Here is a 23,200-nt window from a genome sequence, read left to right as displayed (position 1 = left end):
CCATTTAATGTTCTGTTTATTGTTTTATCAGTGACAATAATAATATATTCATTGACATGTTTTCTTTTTAAAGTAAATGGGTAACGTTTTAAGTCATCTTTACACGATTTAGGAATTATTACGGCCGTCGCCATCACGAAGCAAAATGACGTCCTTCCAGCTCTACATGCTCTCTCAGAATGGGAGCGAGTGCAAAATTTCGTCGCGCCTATGGTAGAAAATTATTTGGCGTTTCACTGATGAATCACCTTAACCAGAACGTACTTTGGTATAATATACCAATATACCAAAACAACTTCGTTTTTTTTCACTATAAGAATCGGCATGTTTTTAATCAACACTCATAAGTATGAATCTATATATTATATTATTCTACTGTCCATTAATATCATGAGGGCAAACGTGATATTTTATATATAGTAAGTAATATGTTTCAGTTTAAATAATCTGAGGTGAGGAGAATTATAGTTCTATATAGTATGAGAGGGGGGAAACTCGTGGTACAGTTATAAATTAAAATTTAGTCGTGGAAAGTGGAAAATTTTAATTAACAAATCGTGTTCTGCGCGATACAATTATGATTAAATCATCTTACACTATTGTGATGTTTCAGTTAACGTTTTTAGTTTTTTCTATGGATTTGAAATTTTCATTGTTAAGTCTAAATGTTAATCTGTCGAATGATCGAAAATTTTTAAAAATGAAAATTTTGGTATTTTTTGGGTTACAATAATATGTTTATTATCTATTTTCCTAATGTTTAAAGTTTCTTGATGTCTTTCCAGTGTAAATGCAGTAACAATCATTGCATAAACTGATAAATTACGCTTACATTTCAAATATACTGTACGATGAATAACAAACATAATATACAGATAGATAAAAACTATGTGTAACAGGTTTTTTTTAAATATATTTTATTTAAATTTAAGAACTAATGAGTCGACTTAAGTTGACACAAAATAATAATATATGACATGGCACTTCCGAAAAATGCATGCAGAAAGGCATAGTCCAGCGTCAGAAATCCCACATGCACTCGCAATTTTCGTTCCACTACTAAACGACCTAATATTTCCATTTGTCGGCTAAGTATGAGATCTGAAATTATAAAATCAACTTGTATATAAATTTTACCTATTATTATACTAAATTCAAGTATTTAAACATAATATCTATATTGTAAGCCAGTGGTCCTCATTCTTTTTATTTGCCGAAATAAGCGGTGCCGGCGAAAATGTAGCCACTCCAAAAGTTGTTATTATTTTCATTCCTTCAGAAATTTCTTCCTGCTAAAGATAGTCCACGATAGTTGAGCGGTTACGCGTCAGGCTTATAATGTCATGGGTCCCAGGTTCGAATCTCTGGTCTAGCAAATACACATGTTTTTCAATGTGTATTTGGACTTTGGAGATTGAGCAAGTGGCTAAAACATCCATTTCCCGTAAAAACAAAAATCTTTTCATACAACCTTCATTCCGTGGATGCCCATATGATCTTCTTAGGATCGAACATGGTAAAAAAAGATAGTCCAAACCAATATACATATATATATATAATATGTTATAGCATATACCTAAATAATATAATAGTTTCAAAACATTCGCCGCTACGCAAATGCACGTGGACAATGCAATGTCAACACCTGAAAATTTTGTTATCAAATTGTATGTACTTTGGAAAGTCCACATCGTTAAATTTTGCGCGCTTTAATAGAAACAACATTAACACTACGTGATGCTACTTCCGATAAAACATTAAACATTTTAAATTGTATTTGTTTATCATTAGGTACACTTTCACAAGTTTTCCATCCGCAACGGAACCCGAAAAAATGTGGTTAATTATTAAAAAAACATTTGAAATGTTCTTTCTATTCAGTGTTCATATGCTTACATGTAGATATATATAGCTTGGTCTGGAATAGGATACGCACTGCATAACCTGTTTACCAACACCGAAGTTCATGGCCGGTGAGGTTAGTAAATAATACTTAAGAAAAATATTAAAATTGTATGTTCTACCTACACTGTGGTTTGGGCTCAAAATTGAAAATAATATTATTGACAAACATAGTATTTATTATCTTACCATCCTTGCAGGTTAATAATATTTTGGATATCAGCGTAGATGTCGTTTCACACACTCCTAGTATTCTTTCTCCGTTGGCTGCAGCAGCAATCATGTAAAACAAGTAGCGAATTCCCCAAAGAGTAAGGCTGACAACCCTTCCGAAGCCCTGCCGGGAATCACCGATTAGTCAATTTTATATGTGTTTACTAATAATTATTACTCTACACGATATAGTTAATAACTTGAATTTTGGCTTGCTTGAGTTATTTTCTATAATATGTCATATATATGTACCGGGTAGAATATCAAACACTGAAATCCTGAACCATCTCTTTCTATGTTTAGTCTCATTACTGGAGGAGTTAAATAACATCACTCGAAACAATTTATATTTAATAATAGCATTATATCGGTAAGAAATAAGATTAAAATTTATGTGTTAATATTTCCATTACAACTAAAGGTATCTGGGTTCAAAACAATTTATAGGAAGTATGTACAATAGATAAACCTTAATTCATTAAAATTTAAATAATTAATATTTCATTGTGATATACCTAGTGATTATTATATTTTGAAAGAAGTCTTTGAATAAATATTCAACGTTTATTTTCAATAATATTACAAAGTTGTCTACTCGATTTGATATTGTAATTGAATAAATTTTACGTATATTTAAAGTGGATTTTTTGGGATTCAGCCTTCGATATAATGGTCTTCGGGATATAGAGATTCGAGATTGCGGCTTTCAGGATTTTGGCCATTCGGGATTTCCTCGTTCGGATTTTAATCCAAACCCGTCGGTGATTCAGGAGATTAGGTACCGATGTCCTGTTGTGAATGCCTTGAATTTGTCATTTTTACCATTATGTGAATCAAATTAATTTGAATATGAAGTATGGAACAGTTATGTGGCAATGTCATAACAGTTCGATAAAAATGACACGTATACACGATGTTATAATTAAAATTCCAATGTTACATTTACAAAATAGGATACCTAGTTATAAATTTTTGAGTATAGTCGTGTTGTCGATTGGTTATACTCATAGCATTAGTTCGTGAATATTTTTTTAATTAATTTGGTTGTGCCTTCAAACTTACCAATTTTGTAATATCTGCATTTATGACCGCATATGTTATTAAAATAACATTTAAAAATCCAGTGCCCAGAACACAATAAAACTGAAAAAATAACATTGTGTTAAATTTAGGGAAATTATACAATTTACAAACGCTATATTATATTCAAAATATCCTTACGGCGGATACTGGGTTTGCTATGGTATAAGGACTAACAAGGAGATAATATAGCGGATCGTGCAGTCTCTCATCGGTCATCACATTTAAGGTGAAAATGCGATGTTCATCCTGGTTCGGTCAAGTGCAATGGATGCTATAACAGAGACTCGACCTGACCTGTAAAGCCAACCTAATTCTTCTGTCGTGTAAGGCTGGTAAAAATCATTCAATTTGTATCAATGAAAACTATAATATGGCCTGGGCACTGAATAGCAAGTTATGATAGCCATGATAGTTATTGATTATCTTCGAATGCTATGGTTCGCAGTAAATAAAACTTTTCGGTTGAATATTTCGTTCAAACTAATTAATGTTTTCTCATTTTACAACAATCATCGTTTTCTACAAAACCGTATATAATTGGCCTTGACTATATTATATGATGGAACTACACATGACCTAGGAAAGAAGACTAATGAGTGACACGGATTCTTGACGACGCCGAATGCTGTCCATATGCTCCACCTAAGGAGAGAACGTTGACTATTATGTAGAAGGGTGTTCTAAGAAGTTAACTTACCGGTAGTTCAAATGTCTTTCCCATTTCAAGTAAACTATCGACCAGCATATTATATGCTTTGATAATTCTTTCAACATTTGGTTGTAACGGCGATTTTTCTTCAATGCATTTAAATTCCAACGGACAAAACTGGCAAGTAATATCAAATCCTTGCTTTCGATTGTTCTCATCCAATAGGGTATTCAGTGTATTATTTACGATCCGGAGTCTTGTGTTAATTAGGTGTATGGAAGCATTTAATCTTGCTGTGATCAAGTCGCTCGCACTTGCGCTTGTCATAATTGGAATCAGAGACCAGCCCAAACTGAATTTAACACTGAACGATATGTAAGATATAATATTCACAAGCATATAAATCACGCAAACCTTTACTGTTTTGGACAATATTTTATTTTTAGTTTCTTCTCTAACACATAGCATATCATCGGCGTTGCTCATTTGAGTGTAGACATTGCAGAATCTGTCGTACTGCCACCAGGAATCCGAAAACCATGCTACGGATGACGTCATTAAATAAAAATTCGATAAAAAAATCCCAATAATTCTCAACAACTCCAGTTTTAATATATCAATATCATCCAGTGCTATTTTTAATTTGTAGATAGCGTACGTTGTCATTCCGATGCTAAGTAGAGTCGCATATATTCTTATATACGGTTTTTCTTGTACGAATTTTCCTTTCACTCGATCGACTGTATGAAAACCAAACAGCCAGAAGTATGCTTTTAATATAGTTATGGCAAGTTTCGGGTTATATTTTAAAAACTCCGCCATTATTAATCAAAATTTAAACAATCAACTCGTTACGTAGGAAGCGAATCAAACACAAATTCAAAATAATCATTTTTCACAACGTCACGTATTACGCTTTATTTTATTGTATCCAAAATACGCTATATTGATTTTAAGTTTAATCTTCCATCGTGTGTTATCTATTTACTGGATATGACAATTTATTACGATATTTTCAGATTGTCCGGTAATAAATTATTTTACTTTTATACTGTTAGCAAAACAACTTTGATAAAATTGTGTGTTCACCTGTCATCATGTTATTATCCTTCAAGAGATAATAATAATATTGCGTTTATAATCTCATTTAACTTATTATTTTCCATATATGATAATTTGTGTTAAATTAATGTTATATTTTGCTTTCAATAATATTGTTTGTAAATTAAAATGTAACAAAAACTCAAATATTACAAAATCAGATAATATTGGTTTCGATCAAGAGCTTTTTTTCGGTAAATTATAAACACGTGCTTTTATATTTATTTTCTACTTAGGTGACGAATACCAAGTATATATAAAATCTACAACATTTATTTATATCAGTGGTACACAACCTGTCGTCATTTAATGTGACCTACTGATATAAAACGAAATAAATATACGTAAAAATTCCATCATTTCCAAACATAGTTTAAAGATTTTTGACTTTTGATGAATGCGATTCTGATTTGTAACTGAAATTGATTGATTTGCTTAATAACGACCAAATTGAGGATTATTTACATTGGACGTAAACAGATGTGCGTATACATTATGGCCGTAAATATTTAGTCAAATAACAGATGGCAGAATAGTATTAAGACCGGATGACATGTTTTTCATCTAGCGTTTCATCGACCAGTAATTTGTACGCATTTCAAATACACCTGTATTACTATAATATTGAATATATGTATGTAGCAAGTCTGAGAGCAAATACATGTGGCAACCATCCATTCCTCGTAAAAACAAAATTGATGAATTCAAATCTCTAGTCTGTAGAGGCACATAATATCTATGATCTACTTAAGATCGGACATGGTCAAAAATAGTATGAAAAATAGACAACGAGAAGAATAAAATATTAATTGAGTTGGCAATTGGGGACTTTTAAAGTATTAATGTATATTTTGAAATAGTGTAAATAATTTGTTTTAGTCGATTGTCACACCATTATCAAATCTATATAAAAACCAAAGAATAAACGTAGATTACATATAGTTTTTTTTTAAATATTTTTTCAGACTTTATGAACGTCGACAGCAACATTTCTATCAATATTAGTGATTGTTAATGTATTAACTACAAAACAATATAAGACTGTGAAAGTAAGTATTCTCATGGGTCAGAGGTAAACTAGACATCACACTATTCACCCATAAGGAATTCAATTATAAAATTTTGTTCTAAAACTTATCATGAAGTACCACCAAGTACCTAAAAATTATCTCTTGGAAAAACCAAACAAGTGGGTGTCAAATGTTAATCATGAGTGATTAAAATGAATTGGAAAGAAGAAATATTCGTAGATTGCATATAGTTTTTTTGTTTTGTTTGATCCTATCATTATGAACCCTGATCTTTTAAGGATCGAACATGGTGAAGTAGTAGTATTTTTCTAGTAAACTTTTATACTTACAAATAATTACCTACAAAATTACTTACCAATTTTTTTGTATCTCGTTGTGATAAAATAGGATGGTAATATCATTTTGTATTTATCTGACAATTTCAATTTGATGTAATATTATAAGATATGATGTACAAACGCCTACATACGATGCCAAAAATGCATTGTTCATAGTAAATAATGGGCCCACGTCAACTGTCATTTTTCTTCGACACGTTATATTGCTGAATATTCTTAATTTCCGATAAACAAAATCTGAAAAAAAAACACGGGTCTTGTATGAAATTGTAATACATTACAAACATAGCGTATTTACTTACTCTGGTCAAGTACTCTCAGATCAGGACATTTATATGAAAATTGACACTGGTTCACAAAATATGGTAGAAAACTATTCAAGCTGAGTGTTTTTTTTTTTTGATCGAATGTTTTTTTGATAATTTCTTGTACATTGGTTGAATAACCCTGATGTAAAAGTTAAAGATAACTAACATTACTTATATTCGAAATCAAATTAATGAACAGTGGGATATTAAATGAATATAATACACTAAAATCCTAGTGTCTAAACCGGTGATTCCTAACCTTGTTTGTTCGTTGGAACCTAGGGGCGGCAGGTTATATGAAAGTATGGTGAAGCAGGCTAGTATGGCGAAAAAGTATGGTGGGGCGGGCTGGTAATCAATTTGTGGCAAAATTTGAACGTTAACATTATATTATATGGGTACGTTATAATGACCAAAGTAAATCCTCTGTGATGCCCTGATTTTTTTTTATCGCGTCGCTATTTCTCGTAAGTTATCGGCTATTGTTGGCCTGCTTCATTCAGCTGTATGAGAAAGCCGATTCCTTGCCCCTCTTTTAATTTAATACCTCTATCGTTGGAACCCATGAGACAGTTTTTAATATTTTGCGGAACCTCTACCTACATGGCACACAATGTGTCACATATTAAGGTACAGGGTGATAATTTTATAATCTTTACGTACACTACTATCAAATATAGTGTTATTCGAGGCCTGTCATTATCGGCAGGGTTAGCAAACGATAATTAGTAACCTACTTGCATAAGGTAATACTGTCGTAAAAATATATTATTTCAGTTGATAATACAACCAAATTACTCAATTTTTGTTTCTTCACATAACTGTTAAAAAATTCTCTGCCCACGTAAAATTCGCTCTAGTTCAATAATAACTGTGATGCGATATATACCTAAATAAGCTGAACTTTCCAAATAGGCACTATTTCTTATATGCAGGACTCGTTAAACCTTACTTTTATTCTATTACCAAAAAGGTTTCAAGATCTACTTACCTTTTGTGTGAGCTTTTTCCGAATTCTCTCGGACCCTGACAAATCTCGCGGAGCACTGGTGTGTACTTTAATATAATTTCAAACGATTATCAACGAAATTTGCACGAATTCTTACCATCTTTTGGTAGTATGATCAGCTTCGCTAATGTCGTGGAAATGAATTCATCCTCTTTACGTAACATTTCCCCCATGTATGCTGCTATCACCACGTATAAAAAGTATCGTAAACTCCACATTGCGTAGCTCAAAACTTCGTAATTACTCTGCAATATTAAACATGGGTGTAATAAAAATTAGGTTTTTTTTTCTATTACTTAACAATCTGATAAGGATATTGGGAAAGTTGTTTAATAGATTTTTTTCAAGAAATGTTTATCCATTTAAAGCACATACTCTGGATACAAGCACCCAACCTTTGTGTCAATCTGCACGTCGTCTCCGAATTTCAATTTATTTATTGATTACGATTTGAAAAAAACTTGTTAGTTTTACAATCACCATAATGGTAGGAATAGTCGATTTAATACGTGTGCAATAATAATAAAAATAAAGATAAATATAATATAATTAATATAATATTATACACAATTCCTGAGAATTTATGCATGATGGCCAGAAAATTGGACTAAGTGATAAATATTTATAAAATATCACATTGACCGTGTAGTATGGGTAATAAAGCGTGTACGTACATCACAAATAAGTGATTGGGGTACAGGGAGTATACGGTTGACAACGTAGACAACGAAAACATAGCCATTCAACAGATTCGTGCTACTTTGGTTACCAAAGTGTTAAGGGTAACTTAACTGTACTCGTGCTTTTATAAATAAAGAGGGAAAGTCGTGTTTATGTTAATTTTGAAAAGATTTGTCAACAGCAATTGAGTTTCCAATCGAAAAATACATTTTCTGAGGGCCTATACAATTTCTGCATACTACCCGGTCAATATAACAAATTTCAAAAATATATGTATTACTCTGACTGACTGTTATGAATAACGTTCGGACATTATGTATAATGATCTATTAACCATTTGGTCAATAAAATAATATATAAGTAATATATATATTGGTCCTTACAATCTCTGAATGTTGTCATTAACCAGTTACGGTGAATACATTTTAAAATTTGCTTAACACCAACTTAACTTACATATGAGTATCCTTTTGCCATGGTTTCATACGTTAAAAGAATGTTAGTCAGAAAGGCTGTCATCAAAGTGGAATAAAACTGAAAATAAGAACGCATAAAAATATAACTTTTTAAAAATTCGCTAGTTGTTATATTTTGATACAATTTAGTAGGTACTATGTATATTTAAATTTTTAAATATACATTTTGATGACTACATTTATAGGTAAGTACCATTTTCCTCAGCATGCGTGTTATATTGATAATTTTCTCAATACTAATTGAAACTTTTCTTTTCAGGTGTCAATTTCATCTTTAAATTGTTGAACAGAGACCATATGTGAGAAGTATCGAGAAATAAGCATTAAAACCTAATACATATTAGAGGAACAGAATTGGTGGAGTATAGCAATATTTCCCGCTAATCATTTGCACTCCATCTTCCATATTTTGCGATGCGAAATAACATACATCAAAATAATTATTCTCTAGGTGAGTAGACACGCGTATTGTATTTTATTATACATTTGTACTGTCTGTTAATAAGTTGTGCATCACTATTGTTGTTTCACTACCACTCTTTGATAACTCTATGATTGATTATATTATACCTAGTATGTCTTGATTTTCTTTATTGACGGTTATGATTAAATTTAATATGTTTGCATACATATAGGTAGGTACCTAGTATATATTTTTTTAAATAGTTAGGTACTTATAAACTTATCTTATAACATACGTAATAAATGAATATTGTTTTAAAATGTACAGCAAACAATGAATTGCTATCCTTGTATTGTGTTACGGCTATACTTCAGCTGGGGCACGGTCTAAAACGATCGTGACTACGCGTTCAGAACAAAACATAATTTGTCATAAAAATTCAACATGCTTCCATTTAATGTAATGTTTATTGTTGTATTAGTGATAATAATAATATATTCATTGAAATTCTTTTTCAAGTAAATGGGTAACGTTTTATAGTCATCTTTACAAAATTTAAGAATTAATTTCCCCGACGCCATCACAAAACAAATTGACGTGTTCACAGCTCGACTTTCGCTATCCGATAGGCAGCGAGTCCGAAATTTCGTCGCACTTATAGTTGAAAATTATTTGCCGTAACTTACTCCGCTCTTAACTGTCAATACATGGTGGAACTGCACCGTATTGATTAATTTAATAAAACGCAAGTTTTTTTAGTACTTATTCTACTTTTTATTTTATAAATTTGGACCGGTTTCATCCGCCTCAAAGGGACATTTTCAACAGTTAAAGTCCAAATTTATTAAATGAAAAAGTGGAAAAAAATTGAATAAGTACTACAAAAATTTGCGTTTAATTAAATTAATCAATAATATAATGAATTTCTATCCACAAAATACTTCCACATTAGTATAAGTATGTACGTACAGTATACACATACAGGAATGTTACTGAGCAAATGTTATAATCCAGAGAAATTAGGTTGATTCGTCCCAAGTAGGGAATCCAATCCCGAGCCAAAATTCTGATCCCGGGATTTCGGGATTACAATTTGACAATCCCGGGATCCCGGGACTGGTCCCGGGATTGACATTTTTTTCCATTGTTAATATAAAATTTTTATATTTACAAATAACATTGATAAAATCGGTCAAAAATAAATCTAGTATAATTTATACTATTTAAGACATTTATTGTTAATATTGTATACGTTCAATCTTGGAAATACACAAGTTTAATGGAGTAAATAATATTGTAATATAAATAATAATGTGAATTTAATATGAGATTGCTGTTTCTGATAGTAAAGTCATAATGAATGGAATAGCGAGATTTAAAATAGTAAAGCAAATAATCATGGCGTACGTATAGCCTTTCCGCATCATAAATCTAATTTTTTGACCATATCCGATCCTAATAGGATCATATAGGCCTCCACAGAGTAGAGGTTTGTATTAACAGATTTTGTTTTTTTTTACGAGAAATGGATGTCAGCCACTTGCTCAACCTGCAAAATCTAATTAGTCAGCCAAATATGAAACTGACGTAAAACTTATGATATCATGGTAGAATTGTTTTTTTCCAGTCTTTCTCATTTTTAATAATTCATGTGAAAAAATAAAATGAATCGGCAACCTACACATGGGTATAAATCAAACTTCATTCAACTCAGTTTATTTCTAATGTAGCTATTTTTTATTAATAGTATTTTTTCTGTTTTATTTTCGCTTTTATTTTATTTTCCATAAAAATTGATAAAAAAAATCAATACCGAAATCCCGGGATTATGTTTATCAATCCCGGGATTCATAGGTATCGAAAATAGCTCGAGATCGAGCCGATCGATTCCAATCGCTCGATTGGAATCCCTAGTCCCAAGGTACGCTGGATTGATAAATTAATTTACGCGGAATTAGGTACGTGTGATAGAAGTGGGGCAAGCTTGAAAAAACCCTCATCCAGAAGTGGATTGTATACACTTTCATGGTACTGTAGTTTTTACGTGATGCGCGACCTGCGAGTGGCGGGAAGATTTCCTAATTTAAATTTTGTATTTAGGTAGGTACCCGAAATCTAATAATTTGAATGCCATGCCACTATACCGTTGAAGTTAATTAATACGCCAAACCACACTCGGTTCCAATCGGGTTTTATCACGGGGCCCAATGTTAAGTTGCGAAGTATTAGTATTTTTTATGTCTGGGAATTTCTCAGGAGCAGTTACCCTAGACTTACGTCGCCATGCTTTCAAGTTTGCTTTGACTGAATATACATGACATTAAAATTAAAAGTGCCCATGTGAGAGAAGGGCGCGTAGAGGTATAATTAAAAAAATGTGGTAGTTAAATAACAAAAGCTAATACAAAACTAGTGAACAATCTAAGTAAGAATAGAATCTTCATGGTGCCATGCCACTGTACCGCTTATGTAATGCGCGTACGTGAGGTGTGTATTATACGTCTTATATAATTAATATATGTCAATAAAAAAAACACACCACTTAGAGCTTGTCCAGATGACGAGTGTCTCGCCGCGAGGGCATGTGGACAGCTCAATGAGGTGTCCTGTAAATCGACCGCGCGCGAGAAGTGACTCGCGGCAATCACAATAATATGTCGACGGCTCAATGAATGCGCGCGAGTCAAAGCCTTAGCGGTGTCGCTAAAACGCTGATGTGTAAAGGCAATAAATATCAACAAATTCGAAATTGAGTAAAGTACTGAAACATAATAATATATTCTTTAACTTACTGTTAATATAAAACTGCTCCCAATAGCAGTCACGTTTCCAGTCAGAACGATATAAGCTCTTTTCATGTTATAAACCGTAGCTTTTCCCCTTTTGTTGGCCAGCTGTAAGGAATCTCCACGCATATTTATCATGTTTATAGTATCAAATTTATCCTTCTCGCATCTCCATGACATTTCATGTACCACGCACATCAGGTGTAAGCCAAGTATTCTTAAACGTTCTTTATTGTAATATATCAAATATGAAAGCTTAACAATTAATACGTCTGTAGTTATAATACTAAGAACACAGGTCATTTGATTCCACGTGGTTCCCCAAACAAACGAATCAGCCACATTAAGTACCATATTAATCATTAAATATATCCAACCTACAATTAAAACTTTTTTGGTAATATTTGTCCTGTCTTCATTTTCTATGTTTAATAATTTATCTACACTTCGCAAAGTGCGTATGATAGAGATAGTTGAATCTGTATTTAACCAGGAGTCTGATATCCATGCAAGGGACGCCGCTGTTGGATAAGCAAAACTTAATATAACCTGACAACATTTGATAACACCCGATGAATTTTCAGTCATTATAGTCGTTCTATTATATACTTGTACTGCAGCAAACACCAATGAAAGTATACACAAAAGAGATGCGTATATTTTTATCGCCGGTTTTTCCAATACGTAAATACCATTAACTTCTCGATACGTGTGAAAACCGAACACCCAAAAAAATGTATGAATCCAGTTCATTTGTGCCATATTTTTATTGATATCACTGTAAATACAAATTAAAAGTCTACCTCTCACTGACTGATTTTTAATAATTGAAAAAAATAGTATCAGTAAAACAATTTTAACAAAAAATGTTCATTATATTGTTATTCGTTAACAGCTGTCATAAACCTTTTATCTAATTAGTTTCCTTCTTACTTAGAGTGACAGTCAGTTGATACAAGATAGGTGATTATTGTTTTATGATATGTAGGTATATTGTCATATTGTGACAGTATTATTGTCATATTGTGTTTGTAAATAAATAACGTCATTTTATTTTAATTAAGATCCTGCCATAATGCAGAGGATTATAAGACGGTATTTTTTTATGGAGCGCCGTGACTGCTTTAATTTCACATCCAATGTGTGTTTTGATCTGGTGTATTAATTATTAACCCAGCGAATGGTTAGAAATTAATCTTTGTAGAAAGTATATTATGTATATAGTCTATGGAACAAAATGGTATTTTTTTAATATTCAGTAGTGTCATTTTAGTAACAAATTTTCGTAAGAATGCGCCATAATATTATAATATCCGTGCTTGTTCTACAGTCTTCTTCTTATAATTGGCTCACATCCTAAATCGAACCTTGCCTCCACAATTTTCTTTTCTGCAAAAATATATGACCAGTCCTGCATGTCAAACCACTTTGACTCCGGGTCATCACCCCAATCAACTTTTGACTGGAGACAGTAGTTTCTCTATCAGGCTCTATAAGCTTAGTCTTGTCGCAGAGGAATACAGGATGTAAACAGGAACTTTTCTCTGGACACAGTCAGTCACACTTGACCTGGATAACTGCTCCTGAGAGATTCCCACTTATAAAAATGCTGATGCTTCACATCTAATGTAGGGTTCCGTGATACGCTCGAAAGTCTGGGTGTATTTTGGTCGGACCATTAACTATAAGCAGTTCCGACGCATCTTCCTTCCATCTTTCACCTGTCACACGGGTTTTTGATGAGTAATATTATCGAAAACTGCTAAAAACTGTGGACAAAATATGCTGTCCGCGGGTGCCGCAGTACTTTAATTTGTATCAAGAACTATAAGTGCTTTGTACATCTTATATAGCTCATTTTTTAATAATGTTACCTAGATTTTGATTGTGAGTCGATATGGCCTCTTCTTCTATAGGTGAATTATCCATCGGTCAAGCCCTCTTTCCAAGTCTGTTAAAGAACTTTACAATTTTACCATCCTCTCCATCAATGCCAGAATTAATTTCAGTTTATATTTTACAACTCCTCATAGTTTCTTATTGTCCATTCCTGTCTGGGTCCAAAAATCTTGTTCACATATTTTCTGTCAAAGGTATCCAACATTCCAGCCGATCTTATACAAATTGTCCACTGGTTCACTGTCCTATACAACTACTCATATATGGTTTTATACAGCCTTGTAATCTCACATATACAATCACAAAACACCTGATATTGTGATTAACATGCACACACATTCTTTTATAATCTTACTATTACAGTAATTCAATTTTTTCTGCGTAAGTATTGTAAAAAAAATGGCTGCGTTTCTTCTCAGATATGATTGGGGTTACTAAATCGGTGAGCCAAATTAACCTAAATTAATACAACAATAATATTCAATAATTAACACTTTTGTCTTGTTTTTTCTTTACTAAAAAGTAGTAAGTAATTGTCCTTTCTAAGCTTTGTGATTTATTTAAGTGTACCAAGTTGATGTAATATTACAATATACGATACGCAAATTATCACGAAAGAATGCACGAATGCGTTGTCTAAAGTCAGTAATCCGCCTACACGGACACGCATTTTCCTGCGAGTTAACGCGATACTGAACACTCTGAGTTGCCGATAAAGAATGGTATCTGGAATAAAGAAAATTGGGTTTTTATAAACAATAAATTATTTAAAAGTCAAACGATTTAAAAGACTTTTTTTAACATTACAACAAATCATGAGTAAATCATGAGTACAGTGATACCACCTTATTGCAAATTATTATTTTGTTTCTTACCATTAAAGCTGCCCGCCGACATAACCACAAGACGTTGCGTTTATCACCTTTTAGGCCCCGGGCAGCCGAGACTACGCCGGTTGCCTCATATACTTCCAATGGTGGAAGAGTCAAAAGTCGCGCGGTGGGGTCTGACGCAGTCTTGTGGTTTTTTTTGTTGGTGGGCAGCTTAAATCTAGATCTTTTTTATAGTATAATCGTTTGTTATAATAAAATACGTGTTTTTGTTCGTAATAATTTTAGCCCATTCGATTTTCAAATTAGTATTAAAGTTTCTTGCAAATTAATATTCTATTTGCAAATATCAATATGTCTGGTGGATTTTGGTGAAAGTTTATAACAGTGATCGACTTTGCAGCACGTAGAAACCCTAAATAATATACTTTTGGTACCTAATCAAGAATTTTTCTTCCGGGCCGGTATTTAAATGGTCATTATTTTTCATGGTGTTTGATGTATAAAACATTGCTTCATTTAACCACGTTTAAAACCGTCAATGTCCTTGCAGATCAACGCTCGTGAATTGAGCTAACCTACATGGATAAATAACCATATATATATATATAAGATTTTTAAACTAAAGTGTAAGTGTGTAAAATAATCATTGAATGAACTAGATTAATATTGTCTCCGAAAACAAAGGGTTTTAAATAAATAATCACTCTCACCATTATTAGTCAGTATCATTAGCTTAGAGATGGTTGTTGACATCAATTCACTTTCCTCCAGCAATGCTTCTCCCATAAATCCTGCAATAAACATGTAGACGAAGTAACGGATACTCCACACTCCAAGACTCAGAAGTACAAAGATGTTCTGTGAAATCGAAATAACATTATTAGTAATATTAATATATAAAACAATGTTTCTATACGATTAATAGAACTAATAATTTTGTATATATACGTACATATTTCTTTGAAGATCCTTTCGTCATAGCTTCATACGTTAATATTATAATTGTTAGAAAGCCTGTTGCCAGAATCGAATAAAACTAAAAAAAAACATTTTGTCAATTAGAAAAAACAGTTAATCTCATTTACATAATATATCGACTACTTAATCTGCATACCAGCCAACTTCACTTTTGACCAAAAATGAAATTTGAATGGCATTTTTTTATAAAGCATGTTTTTTTATACTCACATAACATTTCAAAATCCTAAATCTATAAATAAATGCGTTATAGGTTTTTACACAAAATAACCAATTGCAAGTGTCTAATTTCCAATATCATAAATGGAACAACTCCTCTCTTTATATAAATTTTCTTTCATTTCTTCTTTCATAGTGAATTTGAAAAAAAAAGTTTTTTCTCCTTGAACAATTTGCCCTAGTGGAGTTTTGCAGATTAAACCGTCGATATGTACAATTCAATGTTGTCGTATATTATTTAAACTAAAATACCTAATACTAAGATGCAACCCATGTAATATCATATATTTTGCATGAATATATATAATTATACAATTATTGTTGACGGTTTTTCGAGATTATCTCAAAATGCTGGAATATGGAAAAAATCAGTCAAAATCTCAATGTCGAATTTTCACATGATCACAATTTTTATTTTTATAAATAATCTACTAATATTCACCAATTATTTATGTAAAAATATGCAATGACACCCCTCTCATTAAATTGTTTTTGTAGGCTGTAGCTGTAATAAATTTGAAGTTCACTTTTTTTTTACTTTACAAGCAAGTAAATGAAAATAATGCTCTATTATTTTTAATAAAAAGGTACCTATAATAATAATTAATGGTAAATAAAGTACTGTTGGTCACTAAAGACTAAAATTTTTGGGGAGGGGGGGGAGCCTTGGATTTTTTTCTGATTTCGGGGGCCGTGGTATTAAAAGTTTAAGAAGCTTCGATTTTTTTTACTTACCGGTAATATAAAATAGTTTCCTATATGGGCCACATTATCAGCCATAATGGTATAAGCTTTTACCATATTCAATATCGTAGGCTTTTCGTTCCGTAACGAAATATTACGAAAATTCGTATTACTTATTGAACCCAATATGTCCCTGTCGCACTTAAAAGCTCTTTCGTTCACCATACACATCAAGTGTATATTTAGTTCTCTTAACCTAGCTTTACAGTAATATAGTAAAACCGAAAGCTTTACAATTGTGATATCAGTTGTTGTTGCACTAATGATACACATCATTTCATTCCGCGTGACACCCCATACCCACGTGTCAGCAATATTATACACAATATTTATTAAAAAATACACTAAACATACTACGATAACTTTATTAGAGGTATATTTTCTCTTGATATTTTCTACTTTTAACAACGCATCGACCCTCCGCAAAGTACGAATGGCCGAAATAGTTTTGTTTGTATGTAACCATGAGTCTGACAGCCACGCGATCGAGGATACCGCTGGAAAGGCAAAACTTAACATAATCTGAAAACATTTTATCACGCGGGATGATTCTTCTACCATCATACTTGTCTTGGCCCATACTTGAATTATAGCAAATGTTATTGAAAGAATTGTTAAAATCGTTGCGTATATTTTTATCGCTGGCTTTTCTAAGAAAAATAGTCCATCGACTTCGCGATAGGTGTGGAAACCGAACACCCAAAAAAAAGCGTTAATCAACTTATATTTATTATCCATATTTATGGATGTGAATTCAAATGATGAGGGAAGTAGTCAAAAATTACAACATGTACGTAACTGGTAGTGGTATTAAATAGGGTTCATATTATATACTTTGAAATTTAATCGTTATTAGTATATCTGCCTAAACTGCTGTCAAAAAGCTTTTAATTGATTGGTTATCTTTTGAGTATTATTTTTTCACTTTCATTTTCCGGTTGTTACCTACTAAAAAACTCATTCGACACATTTTTACAGTACCTACATTATAAATATTTCATTACAATTATCATAAAAAATATAATTTAACTATAGTATGGAAGGCTTATATCGATATTCAAACAGATATGTCCGGCATTGCTCGAGTCCAAATTTATTAAACTCAAAATATGTTATAGATTTGTATAAATAATTCCGTATATTTATTTCTCTTTGTAATTCAAATAATATTATGTACCTAAGTTTAAAATTTCAGTCCCGGAAACGATACATAAAATGTGATTGTATTTTTTAGAGGTTTTGAGTAAAACTCTAGCTTCAACTAATGAATTTAAAAAGAGCCAACGTTTTTTTAATAACATTATCTATATCACTTGTTTCATATAAAACAATACTGATATTTATATTTTAAAAATATGTTTTTATTAAACATTTCAATGTTAGGTACCCGTAACAATGTGTTTATGTTAAAAATAATTATTATCATTTCAACATAAGTTTGATAATTTTGGGACGGATTGTAATTAAATCTTCGTCGAGGTCACATATTGACGATGGTTTGGCCGTCCGAAAGCCTTTTTCACGGCGTGACTCCATCCCTCTCGACATTCAGCGGCACGCAGGGTCTATGCCGATTGAAAACCCGTATCATTTTTGATTTGATTCGTCCAACTGGAGTTCTTCCTTGTCCTTTCCGACATTTGGCCTAGGTACTTAAATACCAAAAATTATAATAGAAATGCCCTTATATTTGACAATACGCCGTGATGCAGTGTTGCCAAGTGAAAATTTAAAATTTCAATAGATTTTGACAAAAAATTCAGTAGATTTCATAAAATATCAGTATATTTTGGAAAATTTAGTATATTAGATATGATTTAAAACTAATAAGAATAAGAATAACTAATACTATTAATTTATTGTAAACAATGATGATATTAATTGGTAAAATGGCGCTCTTGAATAGAGTTACAATGCTTTCTACGTCAATTTAGAAGTGTAACACATCAAAAAAGGTCGTGCGTAAATCATTTCAAGTTTATTATTAAAAGAATCATCAGTTAATTTACAATTATGGAGAAACACAAATATCAGTAGATTTCTTGAATTTCGAAAAAAAAATCAAAAATTTAGTAGGTATATTGGCAGAAAATATCAGTAGATGTACTGAAATTTCAGTAGACATGGCAACACTGTCGTGATGTATTGTTTATCATTTAAAATAAATCTTTATCTTGGTATAACCTATCCTGAGAGCGTAATCGTACCCACCAACTCAATAAGGGAAGATTTATCGTATCGTACATCAACTTTCTGATTTGTCCATATAATATTAGTTTATTTGAAAATATGTAGATATATGACCAGGAGGTGCCACATGGGGCTGTTTAGACGCATTCTCAAAATTCCTTAGACTGACCGTGTAACAAATATTTTTTTTTTTTTTATATTTTTTATTTGTTTCTTTATTAAACACCACAACAGGCCGTGACGCCCAATAATAGTGGTAAAACTTCTAGGCTTGAGTAATTTACATATTAGATTATGTAAATATATTTTGACCTCACCGGGATCGAACCCAGAACTCCGGGATGGAAGGCCACCACCTTACGCACTGCACCACGAGAGCCACGTTCTCTATTGAACGGAAAAGGGTCGAGAAGTTTTGCGTAGTATCAGAAAACTACAGTACTTCGGCCACATTACGAAAAGACAAAAAAGTACAGCACCTCCCAACTTGTCATCCAAGGGAAGATCATGGGTAAGCGCAGCAGAGGACGACGCCGCATTTCGTGACTTAAGAACCTCTGTGATGCAGCTTCGCCTTACTGTTCCGTATTGGTACTGTTCGGTTATCAGGAATACGGCGGAAAAGACATTTTGAAAATAGCCAGTATATCGAACAGTACCGTCTAAATCTAATGGAAGTTACTTATGGACAGGAAAAAATTATCGAAGTTACGCGATATCAAATTCTCAGCTTTACATATAAATACATATAAGTTTTGTTTAATTGGGACCAAGGGCTAACAAATACACTAGTTTAGAATAAAAAGATTTAATAAAATTGCGGTTCTTTGTACATATTAATGTGTACAAAATGTTAAAAAAATAAATGAGTTAGGTAGGTGCGTTAAAAAGTTATTTTGACGTCGATGGCTTCATAAAATCCAACAAATTCGTCTGAAGACGCAATGCCTTCTTTTTTTCACGCAGAACTTCTTCGTAGCAAGCTAATAATTTTCTTATTCCATTCTTTGTAGCTATAACGCGTTCTTCGTTTGAGCCCATGTTTTCTAAAAAAAATAAAGCCCCTTTAACTTGAAATGAGGCTTTCTGTCGAGCTTGCACTTGCCATGTACTTTTCTGGTGGAACTAGAACTGGGGTGTCGGATCAGGAAACTCCGAGTTCGCGTAAGTTGGGGTAACTTAAGTCGGGGTATTACTGTAATCGTTCCTCGAACACAGTGGTTGTCCGCAATAGACATAAAACTACCAAAATAATAAAGCCATACTATCATGTAAAAATAAAAGAGACATCTAACATTAAATAACCACAAAAACAGTGTTTATTAATCAAATATGTATCCATATAAACAAAACTTAACTCAGTAGTTGGATGTAATACCCAATTATCAAATAACTACATGTTTTTTTGAATGCGGAAAGTAATATCTATGTATTAAAGTCTAACCAATGCTTAAATGTTTCCCGAAATTTATATGAAAAGAATCTTTAATACTTACCGATTTATGTCCTGTCTTTATTAGATTGAAAGAAGTAAATTGCTGTTTGTGTTGTGATTTATTTAAGTATACTAATCTGATGTAATATTAAAAGATATGACACACAAAGCACCACAAATGAAAGTAAAAATGCATGGTTCAACGTCAGTACGGCGCCCACACGGACACGCACCCTCCTATTAGTTAACACACTACTAAACACTCTCAGCTGTCGATAGAGATTGGTATCTGAAAAAAAAAACAATTGTATTTTACTTAATAATTACCATTATTAACTTAGATTAGTATTTAAGGCTATACTACTGGGGCATGGTCTAAAACGATCGTGACTACGCGACGCGAAGATTGTGCAAACGACGCATGCAGAACAAAAACATAATTTGTCATAAAAATTGAACATGCGTCCATTTAATGTTATGTTTATTGTTCTATTAGTAATAATAATAATATATTCATTGACATCTTTTCTTTTTCAAGTAAATGGGTAACGTTTTTTAGTCATCTTTACACGATTTAAGAATTAGTTCCCCCGACGCCATCACAAACCAAATTGACGTGTTCACAGCTCGACTTTCGCACTGCGATTGGCAGCGAGTCCGAAATTTCGTCGCACCTATAGTTGAAAATTATTTTCCGTTTCACTGAAGTATGCTCTCAAGGTTACTGCGGTCGATCGTACGCCTCTGTGCCAGTGGCGGGTTGGGTAGGCTGTTAAGATCTACTAAACTTTGTCAGTCAAAAATTTATCTGTTTTCATTGAACACTGTATAGATAGTGTTTATTAGTTTTTTTTTTAATTCAAATAATAAACCCTGCCTAATCCAAACCATAGTATGTAATAGTAAAAAGATATTCGTTTGTCTATAAAATATCTAAAATTATGCCACTGAAGAATATTTTTTATCGATTATGGTTTTTTTTAAATGATTTTTTATTTTATTACATGATCTGTAGGTAATAGGTATTTTTAATTCAACGAAAATAAATAAGTATGACTGAAAAAGTTTGCAGTATTTGTGTCGAATCGCTCATAGCTTACCTAAACTAGTATGGTTTGGATTAGGCAGGGTTTAATTGAATTAAAACTAACCAGAACCATCTGCAAATTGTATTCTTAGTTCAATGAAAACAAATAAATATAACCAACAATGTTCAGTATGCACTATTTGTGCCGAATCTTAACAGCCTACCTCCACACCTCATCACTAATATGTGCATATAGTAACCACGATTTTTTTTCAGAATCGATCAGTTTTCTTTTTCACTTAAATGAAAACCACGGATTCGGAGCAATTAAATATTATGTCTAGTTTTTCTTTTAAAACAAGATAACAGACATATTTTGTAGCCACAAAAACATATATGATAAATTATTTCATGATTACTTTGTCGTTAGGGATGAAACATATTTTTTTTTCCTTACGACGTTTAAAAAATGTACTTAAGTGGTTAAAATCTAAAGAAGTCGGAGAAAACACTGGAAGAAAACCCCATGGTTTACTAATTTTCACAAGGGGCAGAAAAGGCATTTATGACTAACTGAACCTCGCTTCAGCGATATGAAACCACATAAAGATCTTTCTTTTCAATTTCGGTAATATTCAGAATTCTCACCATTATTCGACAATATTATCAGCTTGGCTAAAGTTGTTGATATCAGTTCACTTTCTTTTGGTAATGCTTCTCCCACGCAAGCGGCAATCAATATGTAGATAACGTATCGCGTACTCCAAACCACAAGGCTAACATATAGAAAGATGTTCTGTGAAATTAATCAATAAATAATTTAAAAAACCGCAGAAGCAATTTTATTAAAAAAATCTTGTTTAAGCAGTGCTTGAGTGCCTGAACATGTCAATAGAATAACTATTAAACAGAGAATAAATTATTTGGTATTAAATAATAAAAAGCTTTTTTAAAAATCTAAGGGTTGCAAATTTTTGTATGCCTATAGAGACACGAAACGGTTGAAAATTGAATATTCCTACGAACACGCAACCCGGGAAGTATCCTAACTTCTTACAATAATTCTTGCAACCTTTCCCTTTTCATAATACCTATTTATAATTATCCAATTCGGTTCCGCAAGCTTCAGCAACTCCGTCTAGTCAGCGTTTTTTTCTTTCGGAAATGTTATGTGCACAAAACTGGTAAATCAATACTTTGTAAATAAAATCAATTATATGGCACATACGTACATATTTCGTTGAAGATCCTTTCGTCGCGATTTCGTACATTAATATTATAATTATTAAAAACGCTGCTCCCAGAATTGAATAAAACTGAAACAAGCAGAATGTCAGTAAAAATCTACAATTCACATTTACATACATTTTATTTTTGTTGTAAATATACTAAAATTTATGTTGCAATACAATATATAATTTCATTGAAATATGGAAGGGGAAGCATTTACTATATTTCTATTGTTATTTCCATAAGCTATCAAAATTGCTTTCCTGATCTCGCATGGAAACATTATAGATTCAACACGTTGATTTCGACGAAGTCAGAATAAATATTGGTTATAATCGCCAATCAATGATCGTTAGAGCGCTATAATTATCGTGTCGTACGTTTGACTGCTGATAACCTGCACATGGCAATATCGACGGCTGTAGCCGAAATCGACAAAGCTTACCGCGTGGCCACCAATCGAAAAGCGAACTATAAGACGGTAGCTATTTCTGTTGCATGTACCTAACGTGGGTTAATTGTATTATTTATAATAGTAATGCTTTACGGAAAGGACAGACTCAGATTCACGAAAATAATAGGTATATCATAATGGCCTGCGGGAAGTTATAAATTAATGCGGTTTCCAAGTAATGAAATATAGGGATTGCAATACCGGTATTTTA

At 32.2% G+C, this 23,200-nt stretch overlaps 1 protein-coding gene and 1 long non-coding RNA gene across 3 annotated transcripts in view; one reads left to right on the top strand and one right to left on the bottom strand.

Moving 5' to 3' along the window:
* The window catches only part of LOC147073254 (uncharacterized), a 781,660-nt gene that overhangs the window by 399,313 nt on the left and 359,147 nt on the right, over positions 1-23,200 (bottom strand). The window lies entirely within an intron of this gene.
* Positions 8,699-23,200, top strand: part of LOC147073259 (uncharacterized) — a 47,413-nt gene continuing 32,911 nt past the window's right edge. The window contains exon 1 of one of the 2 annotated variants that reach the window (XR_015070440.1): positions 8,699-9,242. This is a non-coding gene — a long non-coding RNA (uncharacterized LOC147073259). The remainder of the gene's footprint in view (positions 9,243-23,200) is intronic. The other variant, XR_015070441.1, reaches the window with a different exon arrangement.

Source organism: Rhyacophila brunnea, unplaced genomic scaffold (assembly GCF_057557595.1).
Source record: "Rhyacophila brunnea isolate RB1 unplaced genomic scaffold, BYU_Rbru_1.0 scaffold_18, whole genome shotgun sequence".
Classification (NCBI taxonomy): domain Eukaryota; kingdom Metazoa; phylum Arthropoda; class Insecta; order Trichoptera; family Rhyacophilidae; genus Rhyacophila; species Rhyacophila brunnea.
Note: the sequence above shows the minus strand (reverse complement) of the source record. Positions and strands in the feature narration are given on the sequence as shown.